The sequence below is a fragment of the Haliaeetus albicilla genome, chromosome Z (assembly GCF_947461875.1).
Source record: "Haliaeetus albicilla chromosome Z, bHalAlb1.1, whole genome shotgun sequence".
In the NCBI taxonomy this organism is placed as follows: Eukaryota; Metazoa; Chordata; class Aves; order Accipitriformes; family Accipitridae; genus Haliaeetus; species Haliaeetus albicilla.
In genome coordinates this window covers 36,369,701-36,389,081 of record NC_091516.1, presented here as the reverse complement: position 1 = coordinate 36,389,081, position 19,381 = coordinate 36,369,701, and the positions used below count along the sequence as shown (strand labels likewise).

Here is a 19,381-nt window from a genome sequence, read left to right as displayed (position 1 = left end):
CTTGCATATTGCTTAGTCTGTAATTTAAAGGGTTTTTTTTTTTTAAGCAAATGGTTTACTGTTGAAAATGTGATCTCTGTGTTCAGAGAGGTGTATAAATGTCTGTTGTTGATAGTCTTAAAATTCCAGAATACAGTGTCTCAAAGCTGGAAGTCTTCAAATACTGTAAAGTGAGCTTATAGGAAAGAATAAGTGACAAAGCAAAATCAGTAATAAGTCCTGGTTGGTTTTTTTTCTGTTGACTTATTAAATGTTTTAAATACAATGCTAAGTAGCTCACCACCTAAAAGCACAGTTCTAGAACAATAAAACTGATTATTTGGTTTTAAGTAAATTATTAATTTTGCTGCTTTTACCTTTCTCTGAGAGGGTTGGTGGGAAGGATGGATGATTGTGTTACTGAGTGGACTAGTTAAATAATCTAGGCTATTTATACTGTAACTAATATTGATGCCAAATAACTGGGAATTAATTTCTTTTTATTTAGTGTCAGTAGAGAGCTATAGTAGTTGCATGCTATATTAAACATGAAAACAGTGTTTAAATACAGGTGGAGTAGGAATTTCTGAACAGCAAGTGCAGCAAAATGTGAATTAAACTTCTTGTTCAATTAATTGTGTGTTGGTAAGTGTATACTAACGTGTGAGCTGGAAGCTGTGTGGTGTGCTGCCTCTGCTCCCTGTAAAAATATAAGCAACGCGTGCCTTTGGCAGACTCGGCCCATGTCTGCTTTAAGTTGTACTTTTGCTAGCAAGGGGGAGCAGGGTGTTTTAAAGAAAAAGCAAGCCCCAAGGGGAACAGCAGTTGACCTGTGATGGGCAGCAGAGGCTTGAGGCAGCACACTGCAGTCGACGGTGCCTGTGGTGGATTTGGGTCCCCAGAGAAGTAAGGTGGGGCAAAAGCTGCTTGGTTCATTGCCTATAGGTATGCTTTGGCGATGAAGTAGACCCAGCAGGCGAAGTCCTAATTCTGGAGCAATAACCTCTTACTCAGTTTTTCTGTAGTATTTATTTTAGTATAGGGAACAGTTGCTCTGCTCCTGATCATATTTTGTTTTTTTAATTTGATCTTATCTTGAAGCATGCTTCTGAACCTGGGACCAACCTTGGTTGGTTTTTGAAAAGCTTTGCAGAGAAATATGTATAAAATCAATTTAGGAGGAGGAAACCATTGCTAGCAGTTGCGTGAAACTGTTCATGCAGATGATGCTGACTTGCAATGAAAACACGGACTCCTGTATTTATACCCTTAAGTTCATGATGCTGATGTGCTTAAGTGGTGATTCTCAGGAGATGCAGTCTCAAGTGTCCCCCTTCACAGTAGCTTTTTGTGACATATAGTCTGTTTTTCAGTGCAGTTTGCCTTGACGCTTACTCGAGTAGGGTTTTCTGTTGAAAAGGGTATTTCAGCTATCTTATCTTAAGGTTTACAAAAGAATTGCCTTTAATTGCTCACACTGAAGTGCTCACCCCTCCCCACTTGCACACACTGCCCATGAAACGTGTTAATCCCCTCCCGCCCTCCCCCCATTGAAGAAGCCTGATACATTTCCTTTTGCATTAGTTAGGCCTTCTGGGAAATACATGCAGAAATAAAAGGCTTTTCTATAGCCCTTTCTCCCTCAGGAATGCATAGAAACCAGCTCCTTGGATCTGGTCCACAAACTTGAAACTTGATTTTAGAAAAAAAATAAATCTATAATCCTGTGCACATGTTATTGAGCAAGTCCTAATTACAAATTGAGTTAGAGGTATAGGATCTCGTAAGATCTCATGGTACTTTTAAAAAAAAAAAAAAATCATGTTCCTTATTTGCAATCTCTAAGTTGTGCTGAGGTTTGTTTCCAAAGCAGTTATTTAAAACTCTCTTAGCTTTGTGACCTTTGTTTGTCCCTCATCTTTATTAGCAGTGTGTACACAGACAGTCTACATAGGAGAGGCTTATTTTGTTTACCAAGATTACTCAAGTATGGTGGTGGTTTCTCAACTACCAGTAGTACTCAGACAGTTTACCCTTAACTCTAGCAAGAAGTGTGTCCTTTGCCTTGGCATAACTGTGTGTGCGTACTAGTTACACACGCATGAAGACCCACGAGAAGAGGTACTGCAGGTTTTTACAGTGATATTGCTGTATCGATAATTAATATCGGTACTGTACCACAGGCAGAAAGGCCAGGCTGAGCCTGGTGCAGCCTCTACCCCTCTGTGCACTGGGACCTGTAGGAGTGCCTGCAGCTTGGGGTGGTTGACCATCATGTTATGAATGACCCTGAGCTTTGAGCTACCTGTGTGTCTCAGTGGCTCTGGGGGCACGCAGGTGCTGCGCCGTGTGAAGAAAGACCTCGTGAGGAGCTAACTTGGGGTTAGCCACGGCGGAATAGTGGTGCTGCCCGGGCAGGGGGCATACACAGTGGTGTGATGGCTTGGGCACACGGCCTGTCCGTGTCGTTGGGCATATGCTGGTGTCTGTGCGCTCCTCCTCCTGCTTAAAACAGATGTCAGAGTGGCTTGAGACTTGTGAAGCATGAATACAAGCCCTTATTGGCAGGACAGCGTGATTGTTTGCAGTGTATGCTTGCCTGTGGCTTCATCTTTACCATGGGCAAAACCAGAGCTGCCTTTTTCTCCACCATGATTGTATGTATTATTATTAAATGTAGCTTGAAAATTGCACAGCAGACTGTTTTATTGTGAATACATATGCAAATATCCAGTGTCACTGCTTACGCAGTAGACTAACTCGAGAGCAGCAGTGATGGTGTTTTGCGTGGTTCAGGTGGTTATCGCATTCGTGGAGCCTTGTGCTTCTCAATGTCGGTGCACCGCTGCTGTTACATGTGCCAGAAAAGCCAGCCTAAACTTCTTTTGCCAATTCCCACTCCTCCTCCTTGCTCCCATGCAGCCTTTTCAGAAGTGGTGATACAGTTGCTTGGAGGCCTGATGCTGCGCCACATCAGTGCTGCTTACTGATGGTACAGCCCCACCAGCAACGAAGCAGCTCCGCTGCGGGGGCAGGAGCTGCTTCAGCTGGTTTTGCTAGCAAAGAGGAGTGTCAGTGAAACCACGGTGTGATCTGTGCTGTGGTGAGCTGGAGCATGAAAATGGGCATCTACAAATTAGGGGTGAATCTGACTTGACTGAAGTGACAGTTTCTTTCAGCTGATAAAAATATTTCATAAATACTGGCTTTCTTTCAGTTGTTATTTAGTGTGGAATTTTAGGTCATGTTCCCTGGCAGCCACCAAAGGAGAAAATTATTTTAATTCCACGCCTCTCCCCGAAGCGAGAGATGATAATCTCTGTGATGACAGGTTGTCAGGTTCTCTCTTCTATATCCCCCCCCCCCCCCCCCCCCCAACAAGTTTTAGGATGGAATTGCAGAGGATGGAGTGTAGGATACCTGTTGTACAATATCCCCCTCTTTTTGATGCCAACATCTTTGCCTCACAGCTCGGTGATCTCTGCTCCTTGGCTTCCATTACAGCTCAGGTTTAATAACAGCAACCGGCACCCTAATGTCTTCTGCTGACAGTTTCTTAGAGTGGGCTGTGTATTTTGTGTTCTCTCTGATTTTAATTTCAGGTTAGCAGTTAATCTTGTTTGTTCAGGCACTGGTTTTTGCCCTCTTGTTTTCTCTCCGTAGGTGGCATTTTGTTCTGCAGGCTGTCTTGGTTTAAAAATGGTCCTTCATTGCAGAGGAGGGCTCTCCATAAGGTGACCAAAGGTGGTGTAATCTGGTCTGTAGGCTTTTGGGTACACTTTCCAACACTGACCTACTTGCTGCGATTAATGGCTTTGCTACCAATGAATTGGGGGATGTTTTCTGTATTTGTATTATTGTCAGTGCGTGGTGCTTTTTCGCAGCTCACATTCTGCTGCTTAAGTAGTTTCCCCAAGATGTAATATGCTGCTTCCAACCTATATTTTTTAATTATGTTGAGCAAGTTGCTGATTTTAATAGGGAATAGTCATTCAGTAATGAGTTTGCAGGCAGTAGGCGGTGGTTTGCTACAAAACTATGTTGCTTTAGCTCACCCTTATATGACAGTTACCATGCAAGTTTGTTGGTCCAGTTGACGCAATGCTGGACTACGTCCTAGGTAAGAAGGCTGAAAGCAGAAGTTTTTGTTTTGATTTGAAAACTGCTAACTTTCTGTGGATTGATATACTTTTCATAGAACCACATAGTATATAAATATAGCATGTGGTTAATCTTATTTGGGAGCATTGTTTCCTTTTGAATGGTGGAAAAATTATAAGAAAAATGTGTTAGAAATCACAGCTGTTTAATGATGGGGGTCTTAATTTACTCCTTGATTTGAGGTTTTTATTTTTAGGTGTACAGGAACCTTTCTGTATCAAAACTTGCATCACAAATGGTGTGCAGCTTCTTCTCTTCAGTCATCTTCCTGAAGGAAAGAATGCTATAGGCATGATGAGTCTTGAGTCTATTTGTTGAAGAGTGCCTGGAGAATAAAATGTTCTTAATCAAGCTGAGTATGTTTATTTAGCACTTTAAACTCCTAATTTGCTGGGTTTGTATTCTTTAGACTGGTTTTATTTCAAATAATGTTTGTCTGTGGAACAGCTTTTGGGAATGTGGAATGTACCTCCTCCTTCTACAAGGGATACAGAGTTGTTTTGCATTCATGGGTTAGAAGAATGTGTAGATCAGCTGGGTTTCTTCAAAGCTAGAACTGGGTAACAGTTAGGGTTTTTTTAGTTTAGGGTTGGTTTTTTTTTATTATTCTAATTAGGAAGCATTTGTCAGTCAGGTTCTAGGTGAAAAACTTAGGCAAGGGTTTGAAGGTGTAAAATGTGAACTGGTAAAAGCTGTCTTTGTGTGCCCTAGGGAAAAGAGTGTTAAACCTCAATGTGAAACAAACGTATTCAGCATGGATAAGATGCCTTTTAAGGGTCCGATAAATGAGTTGTGTGGTTTAACACTGAATAAAGACCTTTTTTAAAATAATAAAAGTGTCTGATACTGTGCTTCAAATTATTACTGGTAGATGATGGCTGTAGACCTCCTTCCTTCTTCTGCAAGGTATTTTAATGTCTGTCGTGTGGGGACCCTGGCTGTTGCAGCAGTCTTAGCCAGCCAGCAGCTGGTGGCATTGTGTGGCCAGAGTCCTCTGGGGCAGCCAGAGGGTGATCGGGGATGTGAGTTGTGGTGAGGATCTGGGGAGACTTTGACCCAAACTCTTCACTGAACTGAAACACAGCAGGGCATCCATTAAAGAGGGAGTAACTCCTGCTGTGATGGCAGGGTCTTCCAGTTTGTATAGTCTGAGGATTTTTTTGAAGAGTGTGGATTTAATTTTCTTTCTAAATGAGGTGTGGAGTTATTTACCCTTCTTGTGTTTGACAGTGGCTCTTCTTTTTAGTCTCTTGATGCTGATTTTTTTGTATCCCCCTTTATAAGTATGAGGAGTCTGACGTAGCAACGTCAGCCCGGTGGCGGTAGGGCTGGCCTCTGTGGCATTGAGGCCCTTCTTGCAGGCATTGCGGGACTGGGCGGAACAGGAGAGCTGTGCCCTGGCTGGTGTGACAGGAGAGCTGTGCCCCTGCGGTGCTGTCTCCCTGAAATGCCGGCCTTTGTGAAAGGGCCGCTGGAGCTGAACGGGGCCGGGACGCACCCGCTCTGACTGACGGGCAGGAAGCATGTTGTTTTTCTTCCCCCTTGGTTAATGATTGAGAGAGGTGCAATGCTGCTGTTTCTAGTAATTTATGCCTCTTACTGCGTTGTTTCACATCACGGTGTTTTCCATCCTGAGCACCATCTCGATGAGTTTCCTGCCCCGCTGGGCCCCTGCGTACCTGTCTGCTCCCTCCCGGGTTCCCGCTGCCTGCCAGAGGGAGCAGGCCCTCAGCCTCTGGGAAGAGTGAACTCCATCTTTTGCCCTCCCTGTGGTTTTGGGGGGAATGGTGTTGCATGGCGCAGTTTGGCATGCGTGGGGAACGGCTGGAATGACGGTTTGTGGGTGTACGGGTCCAGGCTGGCCTTCCATCCAGCGCAGGGGAAGGAGAGCAAACCAAACCCTCTGGCGCAGGGCTTGTTCCCCCTGGCCTGGGCAGGTGAGACCGTGTCCCTCACAGCAGCATCGGTGGCCTGTGTCCCCCTTCTCATGTCAGTGAAGAGCTGTGAATCACCTCTTTGTGTCTGTAGAAATCGGATTCATCAAAAATGGCATCAAAAAGCAGGTTAATGACTGAGATGCCTTCATATTTGGTACCAGGTGACAACAGGGCCTGTTGTGAGAGCTGGGCTCTGTCGCTTTTGGGTAACAGTGCTGTTAATAAGGTTTGCTTCTGTGTCATCTGGGAGTATTCTTTGTCCAAACTGACGTGTTTTTCCTGAATGCTAAGTCGTGTTATCTGGACCATCACGTTTCTGCGATTTGCTGGGCTCACTTACGAGACAAAATTGCATTGGATTTTATTTCTGCTTTTCCCATTTTGGTGTTGCTGAGCTCTTTCTTGAAATCCTTTGGGTTCTGTAGCCTATTTTTTAAGTAGGTGTTTTTGCCTGTATTCTTGAGGAGCTTTCTAGAGCAGACACAGTAGCCACTACCTTAAATCCCTGTGGCCTCTGCTTTCCTGATGCACTGGAGAACTGAACCGAGATGACGTCGGTTACTTCTGAAATAAGTCAAATTCTGAACAAAAATGCTTCCCCAAACCAGAAAGCTGACTGGTGGAAAGCACAATGACTGTTCTCTTCCCTTGTTGTCTCTGCTCTGTGTTCCTCTCTGCAGTCAACAGAGAGCTCATGTCTGGGAGGACAGGGGCTGGGTGCAGCGGTGGCTGGGCTGGCTGCGGGACGGGGGCGGCAGGTGGGGCTGTGTTGGGGGGGCGCGGTGCAGCATTGGGCAGCGTGGCGTGGGGGGGACTCCAGGCCCTCTGGTGTTGTGCCCTGGGCAGCCCTCCCCTCACCTTCCTGCCTGTTCATACCCACCCTGAAATTTTAATTTACTTCTGTCCATGTAACGTTTTGAAGGTCAGCAGAGAGGAAAGTGTTTGGATTCTCGCTGCCTGAACAAGGTAAGTGCAGATGGTAGTTAATCAGAGTGATTTCTGCCGAGTGATTGCTGGCTTGTAATGGATGAAAGGGGAAGAAGGAAATGCGTCAGAAGGTTTAATTTCATTTTTAGTAATCCCATTTGCTTCCCTGCCTCTTGGAAACATTTATGTATGGTTTATTTAGCTGATGGGAATAAGAGGTTGAAGGGGTTTTTGTTTGTCTTTTAGCAATACAAGAATTGGACTCAGGTTGAAGAGAAGTACGTGTATTCATGGTGTGGTCAAAGTTGCATCATGAGAAAAATCTTTTGTAACTGTCTCAGTAACTTGTCCTTACTTAGGCAGAAGGATTTCTGCTTCTTGACTCAGAACCCGTGTGAATTGGTATACTAGACTCAAAAAAAGAATGCATAAGTGCTCTAAAGCTTACTTTTATGCTTCTCCACTCTAGGAGTGTTCTTTCTGTGCTGATCTGGTTGAAGTTGCATCACTTAATGAAAGATCTTGGTGTATGGAAATAATAGCTAATTAAAAAAAAAAATCAAAAAACCCCAAGAGATGGCCTTACCTATGCCCCTTGTGTTGTAAAACAAGAGTGTCTCTTTCTTACAGATTCTGGAGAGTAAATGCTTGCTGGAGGTGTCTTCCTTTCAGTAACTCTAGAGCTGCCTAAATTGACTTGACATCAGAGGAGCCCAGTGCTGACAGTCCCCAGAGGCTGCTGGTCTGAGTTACGACTTTTCATTCTGAACCTGGTTCCTTTGGGAAGATGAGGTTTTGAACAGCCATTGACCGAACATCTCAAAAAAAAGATTTAAAAGCCGCTGCCAAGGACATATTTGAAAGTTTGGGGTTTTTTTAGTGTCTTAGCCATTGTGGACTGGCTCTGTGTACCTTTTTAATCTGTGGTGCTTGTAATGCATATTAGTTTAGCTAAGCTCACAAAAAAGCTGGGTTTAGTCTCCTTCCTTTGTCTTGTTTGCCTGCGGACAAGTATATGATATTACCAGAGTCCTGGATGGTTGATAAGTGCTAGAAAATATGCTTATAGCGGGACAAATTCAAGAAGCACTACCTGTATAACTTGCCAAAGAAAAGGTAATGGGCATAAATTGATAAATACAAATGGGGGGGGGGGGGGAGCGGAGGAGGGAAGGGGAAGGGGAGGTTGGAATTTAGTTCACTCCTCAGGGTGAGGTATGTAGGACCCTGATATTGAAGCTGAAGGCAGGCATTTCAGACCAGTAATAAAGCACACTTACGTAACAGAAAATTGGTGATGGATTCTACCTTTGCAAGAGCCTGTATGTTGGGGACTGTCTCCTTTTCTAAGAGCAGAGTTCCACTTCAGCTGACTCATGGGGGGTTTTAGCAGCCTCTGTCACCTATTTGGGCAAACCAATTTTCAGTGACAACGTTTGGCTTTGTAGCTGCATGTTTTTTCTGTCTGTATTTTCCCTCCTGTAAATGCTTAACCTGTATTAATTGTTCTTTGTGGTTTTGTTTCGTTGCTTACAGGTTTCTCCCCCTCTTAATTCATAGCTGTTGTATTACGTACCTCTGCGTTTCAGCTTTATGCATCATTTCATCTGTACCCTAATTTGGAAGCAGAGATATTTGAAAGTAAGAGAAATGCTTGTACTTGGGCAGAATTCCAGCTTACATCTACTCTTCTAATTTCTTTTGGTTTATTTTGAAGATAGTGGTAAGGCATGCCTTCATAAACATAGGGTCATAAAAACTAATGAATTTTAAGCCATTATTTAAAGTCTTTGTCTGTCATTTTCTTGAGATTACCACTTAAAAGCACTTGACATCAGCCAACCCAGATCCATATTGCTCATTGAAAAACGTTTTCGCCCTGGCTCATTACATAACCTGACACTAACAGACTCTGATAGAATAAATCACTACTATTAGAGACCCTTTACTTGTCTTAACCTGTTATTTCTTTTTGTTCAGGGATTTCTTTCTTTGCTCATTTCTGAAGCTTTGGACATTCTTTCATCTGTTTTCCTCTTCTCAGGAAAATTGGGATCAGAGTATTTATTTTGCTCTTTTTAGTTGGTCCGCACATTATGCCAGCTGTGATTGCTGTTTGTAGTTAGTGCAGTTGATAAAACATCACAGTTAGAAGCAATGTTTATATGAGTATGAATCAATTTTTGTTTTTAAATGTGTTGCACAAATCCATGGAACACCACCACAAGTTCAAAATCCCCCTTACGTTCCTTTACCTTCTCCTTCTGGTAAGTGTTTTGCAACTTCTTGTTATGTCTGCTTTTTATTGAAGAATAACTCTGTTGTATCACAAATGTTTTGGAAGAAGTGGATATCTTATTTTTTGAGACATTTGTCTCATTCAAATGTCAAAATATTATATTTTATTCATATGTTTGAAAACTTGCAAAAGAGCACTAAATGTGACAACTTGGGAGGAGGGAAGGAGTATAAACTGTCCTTCCTTGGGAGGCATTTTGTGCTATCTTTTCTAGCTAATGGTAGTGGCTAAGTGGTATGATATTGAACTTAAAAAACCGACAGCGCTTATGAAAGGGTGCTGTTCAGTGAAAAATTGTAATAGAGAGATTTTAAGGTTGTGGGGTTTTTTTTTACTAAGTTTTCACCTCTTCTTTCAGTGCAAGTTCTTGTTTGCTGTTTTATTTGTTGTTGAGAAGCAATGCTACCTGCAGAAGTTCAAGTCCTTGTTGACTGTACAACCGTCACCTTTTGTTCTGCAGTTGAATATGTAAAGAAAAGACTAACAATGGTTTCATTATGTGATGGCTCCTGAATGCACTGTTGCCTGATGGGCAAAGAAGCATCAGCTTTAATTAATGGACAGTCTGTTAGTATGGTTTGTTTGAACTGTGCTAGCAGGCCCATTGCTCAGTGATACACTAACCTACAGGAATATTTAGTCCTCTGCCTTGGCAATCTTTCAGATTGGTGTATGAATTGCAGCATCAGAAATCCGCTGATAGAAAAGTTAGACTTGTGCCAGTAGCTGTGAATTATGATTTATCTGCTCTGAAGCTCCGCTTTTGAATGACAGGCTTAGCATCCAGCTTTTCCGACAGGGAAGTAAATGGGTACCATCCACCCTTAGTTAGGGTTTTAATCACAGACCTCCTGTTTCTGCTTCTCAAGATGGTAGTACCCACCTAAACTGATGTAGTAACTATAATGCTTTCTCTTTGGGACCCCCTCCCTGATGGTGTACATTTATAGTGAGGTAGAGGTACCTTTTAAAACAAAGTAGCGCATATCCATTACTTGGGTGCATAGCATGAAAAGCAAAGGTTAATGAAATGCCCCTGTGTGTGAAGGTCTTAGTTGTATGTTAACTTTTGCTTTGGCAGCTCTAAGCTTTCCTGACTGTAGCCGTGGAAGAAAGCAATGTTTTCTGTCTGCTGCAGCCCTGCTGGCTATACTGTGTGTCTTGGTCAGTCCGTCACTGTTCATTGATCTGGAGAGGGCAGCCATTAATTACTCATTTCACTCCCTGTTTCTCTAGCAGTTTTGCATTTAGGATTTTCTGATGAAAATAACCAGTCTAACTTTGATAGAGTGAGATGGAAGTATTTGATTAAGCATTAATTCATTTAAAATCAGTTTATTTAAAATTGTTTCTTAAAGAACTGTGTCTTTCAGATTGATTTTTTTTTTTTTTTTTTTTTTTTTTTTTGTTCTTGCACTCTTTGCTTGCTGCCTGAAGTTGAATCAAGCTGAAGGCTCAGACTTGTGTAACTATAATGCAGATAGTTTGCATGTTTGCTGTACCAGTTGCCTTGGTTTGTAAATGATCCTTTATGGTATATTTGCAGTCTTCAACATGTGGCAGGTAAAGTTTAAACATACAAACAGTTCTTGTTCATACTTTTCTGTGATACCCAAGTAGTGAAACCAACTTGTGGTGGAAATTGTACTTGCTAAACTTGTGGTTCAGGGGTTTATCTGCTCTATCTCACAGCACTCAAATGGCTTTTAACATTCTGAAGTCAGTGAAGTTGGAAGGCAAATAAAAGTAAACAGGCTTCAGCACAGGTGACTTGTCCCGTTCTCTTCCTCCTCAGTGGTCCTTTCTGGGTCCTGCTACTGTCCATTTTGAAGCGTTATGTCCCTGCCACAGGCTGCTAGCTTTCATCAGCATGGAAAATGAAGAGGGCTGTGGGAGAGCTGCTGTTCAGTGATTTTGTAATCCTCTGTGAGCAGCTCAAGTCAAGGCTGGGGGTGGGAATGGAGTAAGAGAGGCCAAGCATCCCCTGTGTGCTGCCACAGAGACAGTCTTTGGAGGCAGCTGAAGCCTGCACTGTCTGTCCTTGTTTCAGTCCTTTAAGTGGACTTATCTGCGTTAAGTCCTGCTGTTCTGAACTCCAGATCTTCTGCTTTTTAGTACATCTGTGTTACAGGCTTTGATCTGTTGTTGATACTGTTGTAGATCAGAAGCCTTTAGCTGTGTGTGGTGAGTGTTTTTCAATGATGCTCAGGTTGGTGTTTTCGAAGTGGACTCCCACCATGTGTCACAGAAGCACAGCTTGTGCATTTGCGCTCATGTTTATTCAGTCCTCTGGCATCAACATGGGGCTTTCAGAGCCTGCATGGTCCAGCCTTTCTGTATGCTTCTCACCTTCACTGGAGCTCTAACACAAGTTTACACAGAGTTCAAATAAAATAGGTTGGCGTTTGGCAGCGTTTTCTCACTTGGTTAGCAAGAGTGCTCTAGGAGCTGTTTAACTCTGTGTGTGCTGTGAGCCAAAGAGGCGTGCTTCAGAGCTCACATCAAGTCTCTGGTGCAAGTGCCAGAAGGAAAATTATATACAACAGAGTCAAAAGATACCCTAATGCAAGTACAAAGTAAGCAGACAAGTGGATCAGTGGAAAGCCCAACTTGTGAGGAATGCATTAAAGATAGTTTGTTCCATGGCAGCAACTGGTCTGGTAGCTTCCAATCTATTTTCTCTGGTTGGCAGAATTTCAGTCAAAACCTTAATGCTTTCCAAAACTGCAGTTCTGCACAGTGAGAGAGACCAAGCATATTTTTCTTGCAAATCTGCAGTTAAATGAGCTTTTACTTGTTTCCCTGCGCTAGTATTAAAATTTGTCTGGCTGTGCAGTGAGCAACATTCAGAAACTGATCTGGCTGCAAAGTGGCATGTCACAACCTCCATTTCTCCCCATAAAAGCACATGGCTTAGTTTTTCAGCTGGATAAGTTTCTTGAACCAGCAAAAACTTTAGTATTTTTATTTATCTCTAAGATCAAGGGAAGAAAACCTGTGCACACCAAGCTTTCTGCATCTCTCGTACTACCATATGAGTTACATATTTTCTGCTGTTCAGGTGTCATTCCAGGCGCTATCAGCCTTGTGGCTGTATAAAGTCTCCTGTGAATTTTTCTGCTGGTGTGCCTGGTCCTGTTCTTCTGGTCCCTTGGGTGATGATATTCTGTCCCTGGTTGTGGAGGTGGAGAGATCGTGTCTGCTGCTTGCAAGTCTCTGCATCTCCATTAATGCTCTACTAATATTTGTTCAAATTCTCTTCCCTGTCTTGTCTGACACACTTCAAACAAGTGAGCTTTGGGGCTTTTCCAACTGAGCAAACTTCAAGCAGTTGGTACTTTACAACCTCTTTAATCCTTCATAGATAATGCTACTCAGACGCCAGACAACAAGGGGAAGAAAAAATTTGCATATGCAGATGTGATTCTAGCACTAGCCTGGAAAATAAGTTTTTGCTTAAATTGTTTTTATATATCTCAGAAATATATTCTCCAGAACATGTCAGGTCTGAGAGGTACTAAAACAAGTAGCAGTATGGGTTCCTGCCTTAATCCTTTTAGCTAGGATCCCTGGTTAAAAAGGAAGTGTGTTTGTGGGAGCACTGTTTCTCTTTTTGCTGTGTTAGTAGGGAAAGGCAGCTGTCTCCCCAGGTAGTCTAGGCTGGTACAGTATGCAGCAGGGGATGATGCTGGGAATTTCCCTTGCATGTTAGAAGAGGAAGAGGAGTTGGATGAAGGTGCTGTTTGAGCAGCAATTTGCTAAGTAGCCACTGACTAACAAGCACAGATTCCTGTGCCACCTTTGATGGGAAGATCTTTTGCTTCCCTTTTGCACAGTGATGAGAAGTGGTTTTGGCTGCCTGTTTTCTGGCCTGATACCAGGAGTTTTTAGGGACTGTTTCGTGGAAATGCAGGGCACAGTGTCATGGATGCATTTGCAGTGCTGGTGTCCAGATGATTTGCAGCAAGGCCCATCCTGCTATCTGTCTGCCAGATGTGCCTTACCACACAGAGGGTGGGGCTGAAGTGGGTCAGTTAGTAAAGCTTTTGCCATCAGGGCACAATTTCTCAGGCCAGTGCAGAGGAGGAGGGGTGTGTGTGTTCATTTGTTTTAAATCAGTGAGTGTAGCAAACAGCCTCCTTAGACCATTTCCCTCTGAATTACAGGGTGGTTTTGCATCTTAGAGCAGGAGATGCTGCATGTCTTCAACGCTCATGGCATCCTGTTCCTGTTAGTGCTTTCTGCTTTGATTTTCATGAACCTCATGTTTCAGTCACCCAACACATGCAGAATGAAGAAATGGCACCATTTGCAATGGGAGAACTAGTTTCTCATAGAAGTTGAGTTTGGGGCTTATAAAGTCCTTTGGTAGCTTTGGGCTGGTTTGGGAGCGGTCTCTGTCAGCCATGTATTATTTCAGATGAGTTAGCTGTGCCTGTGACAGTAGCCACATGCTTGCTTTTGGACAATCCCAGCACTGGAAAAAAAAATTACTTCTTAGTCACTGCAGTACCATTTCTACTTCTGCATTTCCCTGCTATGAAATCCAAAAATTACAGCCTTGTTTTTGTTGCTCTATGAAGGTGAAAAGGCCAGATTTGGAAGGCACACTTTTTTAATGAATACAAGTCAAGGACTGGTTTTTATTACAGAGAAATCTGGGAGAAGATTATAATTTTTTTCTTCATGCTACAAGAGGCTTGGCTCTGTGAAGAAGCAGCTATTTGACAAAATATTGTGAAGTATGAGTGCAGAACTGGGATTTTGTCACTCCATGCTGCAAGAGCAGAGCAACTGTTCACACTCAAGTTTTGGTGTGGAATTTTGCTGAATTTTTTATAGCAGTTTTCCTCTGATTTTTTGCCTGTCCTGTGCTACTGCTGTAACTCTCCTGGGCACCAGATGATTACTGAAATTTTGAATATGTAGTCTTACTATGTTAGATATGACTCCTACTGAGAAACTATACCTCTTGAAAACTGCTATAAAAAAATATTTGGAAGAGAGATTCTTCTCGCTTTCTTGTCCCCTGCCTCCCAGAAAGTCTTGCTGTGGAAGCAGTGAAACCCAAAACATGAATGTTGTGTACTCAGGCTCTTGGTTGGAGCATGTAGGCTCTGCTCCCCTACAAATAAAGTTATGTGTTTTTTATTATGCTGCTTATAGTTTTTTGCTGGCTTTTTGGTGATGATGTTTTGTTTGTAACTGAACACAATGATTAATTGTGTTTGAAAGTGATACAGAAGCACAAGGCAAAATTGAAGGCTCCATTGTGCTTGGTACCATGATGAATGTATTTTCTGTTCCTAGGTGACTTGCAGCACTATTAATTTCAGAGTCGTCTTGGAAGCACAACGAAGCAGGTTATTACCTTTTTGAACTTGCATTGTGAGTAAAGGGTATATTTTTCAGCTGGAAAAGCACACTTAGGCTTATTTACACTGCCAGATGCAGCAGAACTTAATCCTGTGCTGCAGTGTATCTCCTTGAAAAATCATGTTTTAAGTCTACTGCCAGAGGGGTGCTAACAGACGGGAAATTGGAGAAATGTACCTCTAAGTATGGAGGCGTTAAAAGTCAATATATTGCGTATCTCTATTCTGTGTAAAAGCAGTAACTTCATGTAGGAGACCTACCTGTGCTCAGGGTTTGTTTTTGCCTGGTTGTGCCTCTTCCAGTACTCTTACCCCATACATCCCTGAAGGATACGCAGCATCCTGTCAGCTGAAACTGGCCACTGCAGGTGTGTGGCAGTTAAGTCGTATGACAGCCCTTTCTTATAGTCTGTATAGCAGTTGTTTTGAATCTGTATCTCTGGGTTGGTATTTCACAGATGGGTTGGATAGAGTTTTTGGAAACTAAATGAACATAAGCTCTTCGTTTCTTGGTTATGCTTATATGAGGCTGTAGCACTGAGGTATTTTAAAATTGTGGATCAGATAGTTGGCTTCCGTGGTTTGACATTTGTTGACTTTACAAAATAACATATTCAAATACTTAAAAACAAGCATTGCAAGATTCAATTTTATATGCGCATTGCAATTTACTATTATATTGCCTTTCTTTAAAATACAAATATTACCAAAAATGTTGTAAATAATATGATATCTGCATATGATATATGCAGTTACTGAAGTATTTTAATGTACATATGACCAACATGTTTTCAGTAATGCTTCTTTCTGCTTCTTGCTTTGCTTTTTGCAAAGGTTGTAGCCTTGGGATGCTAGCCAGGCTTTGAACTGTAAAAAGGAGCATAAAGAATGCAGGATGTTTTTAGAATACTCAACCACAAGCAGATGGCTTCATTAAATTCTCTTTAGGAGCAAGGAGAGCAGTTGCTGCTTTTGGAAGAAAATTGGCTAGAGCAACTGCTTTTACATTGCCATCCCAAGTGTGTGGCAGGTAACAAGAATATTTGTGCAACAATTTTATGTAAAGCAATTGGTCCATGTACCTTCACACAATAGGTGCAGGAGAGTGGTGCCTCTATTCTGTAAACTGATAGGTACAAATTAGAACAAAAGATTGAATATTTCATCATTAAACTTCCTGTGCATGTTTTAAATTTTGGGAAGGGGAAGCTCTGCTAGTTGCTTTGCTTTTTACTCCTCAGTCCCAAACATTTCATATAGTTCTGTTCTTTGCCATAAAATCTTCTGTTTGTTTTACTTTTTTGCCTTCTTTCCTGGAGAACACTGAGGAAAACTACATTTATAACGAAGCGTAGTTATAAATGACTCATGAAGGAGAGTGGTATACAAAATGTAGTTTTCTTCCTGTAGAATACAAAGACTTCTGGCAGAAGTGTATCAAGAGTCTGGTTGCTCAGGGTTTCAGTGTTCTTGCGTGGATCAAAGTTAAGCATGGACAATGTGAGCAAATTTTTGCTTTGCGTGGACCTAAGCTGTAATTAGGTACTTCATGCTCGATTTCCTCCCTACCCTTTTGCCCTGAAAGTTAAATCCAAAACTTCTGAGGTTTGCGTCAAGGCAAATACTCTCAAGTTGTGATATCTTTTTTTGAGGCTGAATAGCCTGCTAAAAGCATAAAAATGTCTATTGGTCTTTGAAGATGGGGATGGAGTTGAGGAGGAGAATTTGAAGCTGACTTCTCAACTGCAAGAAGAAAAGTCAGAGTTGTTGAAAAATCTTGTACCTGTTAAGCCCTTTCAGAGTCGTATGTTTCCTTTAATTTGTTGTTTTTAAAATTAGATTTGGAGGCAATAGACCTGGGAAGCAGGGAAGACAGTGTCCTGCTGTAATGGTAGATTTTATCGGTATTGATTATTGCATATTCGTGCTTTTGCCTGTGAAATGCTTCTTTATTACAAATTAGATATTAGCCTGTCTTAGTAGCAGAGGAGGAGTGGTGGGTCTGCTGCTGGTAGGTCTGAACTCCCGTGTTGAGGCTTGTCTGTTGGTATATGGTATATTCTGGGGAAGATTTGGGCTCTAACCAAGCTGCTTGACTGGTTTCAGCTCTACGGTCTGTTAAGATGGTAATCTGTGACGGTGACATTGAGATGCATTTGGTGTTTGAGATCACTGAGAGGGGAATGCCTTTTTCTATGAAAGTGGTTATGGATCAGTTTGTTTCACCATATTGAACCAAATACTTCTGTGTAATAGTTGTGCAGAGATTTGTACATGCATATTTAGACATTTTTATAACATAGCAAGTCCCTGGTTTTTTTCCCCAAGCTGCTCTTTAAGGGTAAATTTGTAATGTACAATGTATTGTAGAAACTGTCTGAACCAGACATCATATTAACCACTATTGCTGCAGGAAAATTTGTGCTTAATTAGAATCAATACATTTCACAATGAGAGGAGAAAATGACCTTGTATTTGGCAGGGTGAGTTATTGGTGTGTTATTGGCCTTGTTCTGAGGTTTTCCCTGTGTTTTTCTCACCCTGAATTCTTCTGTTAAGTTTTGTACGTCTATGATACTTGCTTTTAAAATACTATATTTTGTGTGTGTTCTCCAGAACCATGTGGTACTAAGAGGAGCTGGACAGTACTATTATTTTGATAGAATTATGTGAGCAGATACACTGTAAATGAAATTATGGCTCTAGTTATCTCACACCTGCCACTATCTGTAAGACAAACTTTCTGGACTTACCCTGGTACACCTTTATCAAACCTGAGGGTCTCTATCAAGGCTGTAAGTGGAACACTTCCCCTCCACCCTATGGTGTATCAGGTATTTTCCAAGATGCTCAGGATTGGCAGCATTTTTCATGTCTCATTTCTCTGCTTCACCTCCTTGTTGCTGATGGGTGCAGCAGTGCTGCATAGGGGCAAGGGGACCCTAATGGGCAGGTGTTTTACAGCCCAGGTTTTATCCCATTTTCACCTTTCGTTGAACAAGAACTGAACGTTTTATAACTGCAGTTGTGGTACATCAGTGAGTTTTAGCAATACGTGCTACCAAAAATAGTCTTGTTAAACTCCAGGCCTTGCACGTCCTCTGGACAGGATTTCAGTCATGCATTTGTGTCTGTCTTTCTTTTTTTGATGTTTTGCAAACATCTCACAACAAAGACTGCTAAGCTATTTGGGCATCTGGGCTGAATCACATCTAACCAGCTTATGTGAGCAAATGTTTCTACCCATTCACATAGAGAAATGTTAGCTGCAAAGCCTGGGACGTTCTGCCACAGAGATGAATGGCTTAATGTGGTTATGATTAACTAAATTCACTCAGCTTATTCTGACTCTGGCTTTTTCCTGTGGAGGCAGAAATGATTGCCACTTTGCAGTGTAGGTTTCTTTGATTTTGAGACCTGTGGCAATACTCTACTTTTGCACTTCCTCTGTTTAGCTTTTGCCAGTCATAGAACCTTTATAAGTGGAAGAAAAGGCAAGACTGCAGACCTATTGCAGAACAGGCGCTTCTTGTGTCCGGTCAGCCTTCATTTGGACCAAATAACACACAACATCTGAAAACATCTTTTCTTGATGATGGTGATGTTTTCCTGTGCTGGTGGAGTGAGTCAATTACCACCTTCCTTGAAACTGGAGCCATAATAGTGGCCTGTATGTTAAAAAGATAAAATGTCCACTAAGACCATAGTATAAATAATCCTCCGTTGGAGTTACAGTCTGCCTTGTTTCCAGAGCTTTCCTAATATGCAGCAAAGGAAAATGGACTGGAGGTCTCATATTCACTCCTGCAGCTCGGAGCTGGTTGTCAGCGCTGGAGGTTGTAGGTAGGAACAGCTTCACACTGCTCTGAGCCGCTGCAGGAAGCAGCCCAGGAGCGGGGCAGAAGGAAGGCCAGTCCTTCAAGGATGCAGCCTTAACTCATGGCTTCAGGTTATGCTTAATTAAGTAACTGCAATTGCCTGTTCCTTGTCGTGTTTCTCCCCTCCCCAACCTTCTGTGCCACTGCTGCTTCCCTTCAATGAGATCTTAATGATGATGGGACTGTAGGGTGTCCTGGTTAAATGTACTCTTTGCCTTATTCCCCTGAAGTAGCTTTCCACTGAAATAGCTTTCTGATTTTTTTAAATTATTATTTTATTTTACTTTTTATCCCCACCATACCCTGTGGCCATTGCTGCATGGTGCATTACTTGCTGAAGCAAGCCATGCTTATTCTGTTCTTGCATTGCAGTGTTCTCTTCAGTGCTGGATGCAAATCCTGCTAATCAGCAAGGAGTTGTTTACTGTCCAGGTAAAAAAATTGAGGCAGTTTTACACTAGCTTCCTCAAGTCCTGATTGACAGGCAGAATCCACTGTGTAGGCTGAGAGTCTGAACTGAGGCCTATGCTCCCTGTCCTGGGTGCTGTTTAAACCCTGGCCTGACTATAGTCTTGTCTGCAAGAGTTGACTGATACTTAACTTTCGGGCCTGTAGACTTGCCTTATCCTCCCTCTGCTGGTGATCAGCCTTCTGCAGTCTTATGGATATAATTGTCACAGCTGGGCTTTTCTAAAAGTGACTAATCCAATAGAGTTTAATCTTTTGGACTATGAGCAATTGACGTTATTGAAATGGGGTTTGACAATAATCTATGTTCTCTAAGCATTTTTATTTTCTATTTACCGTTTAAATTCAGCAAAGCAA

At 42.1% G+C, this 19,381-nt stretch overlaps 1 protein-coding gene across 10 annotated transcripts in view; it reads left to right on the top strand.

Annotated features, from left to right (window-relative positions):
- Positions 1 to 19,381, top strand: part of SEMA4D (semaphorin 4D) — a 99,688-nt gene that overhangs the window by 22,838 nt on the left and 57,469 nt on the right. The window lies entirely within an intron of this gene.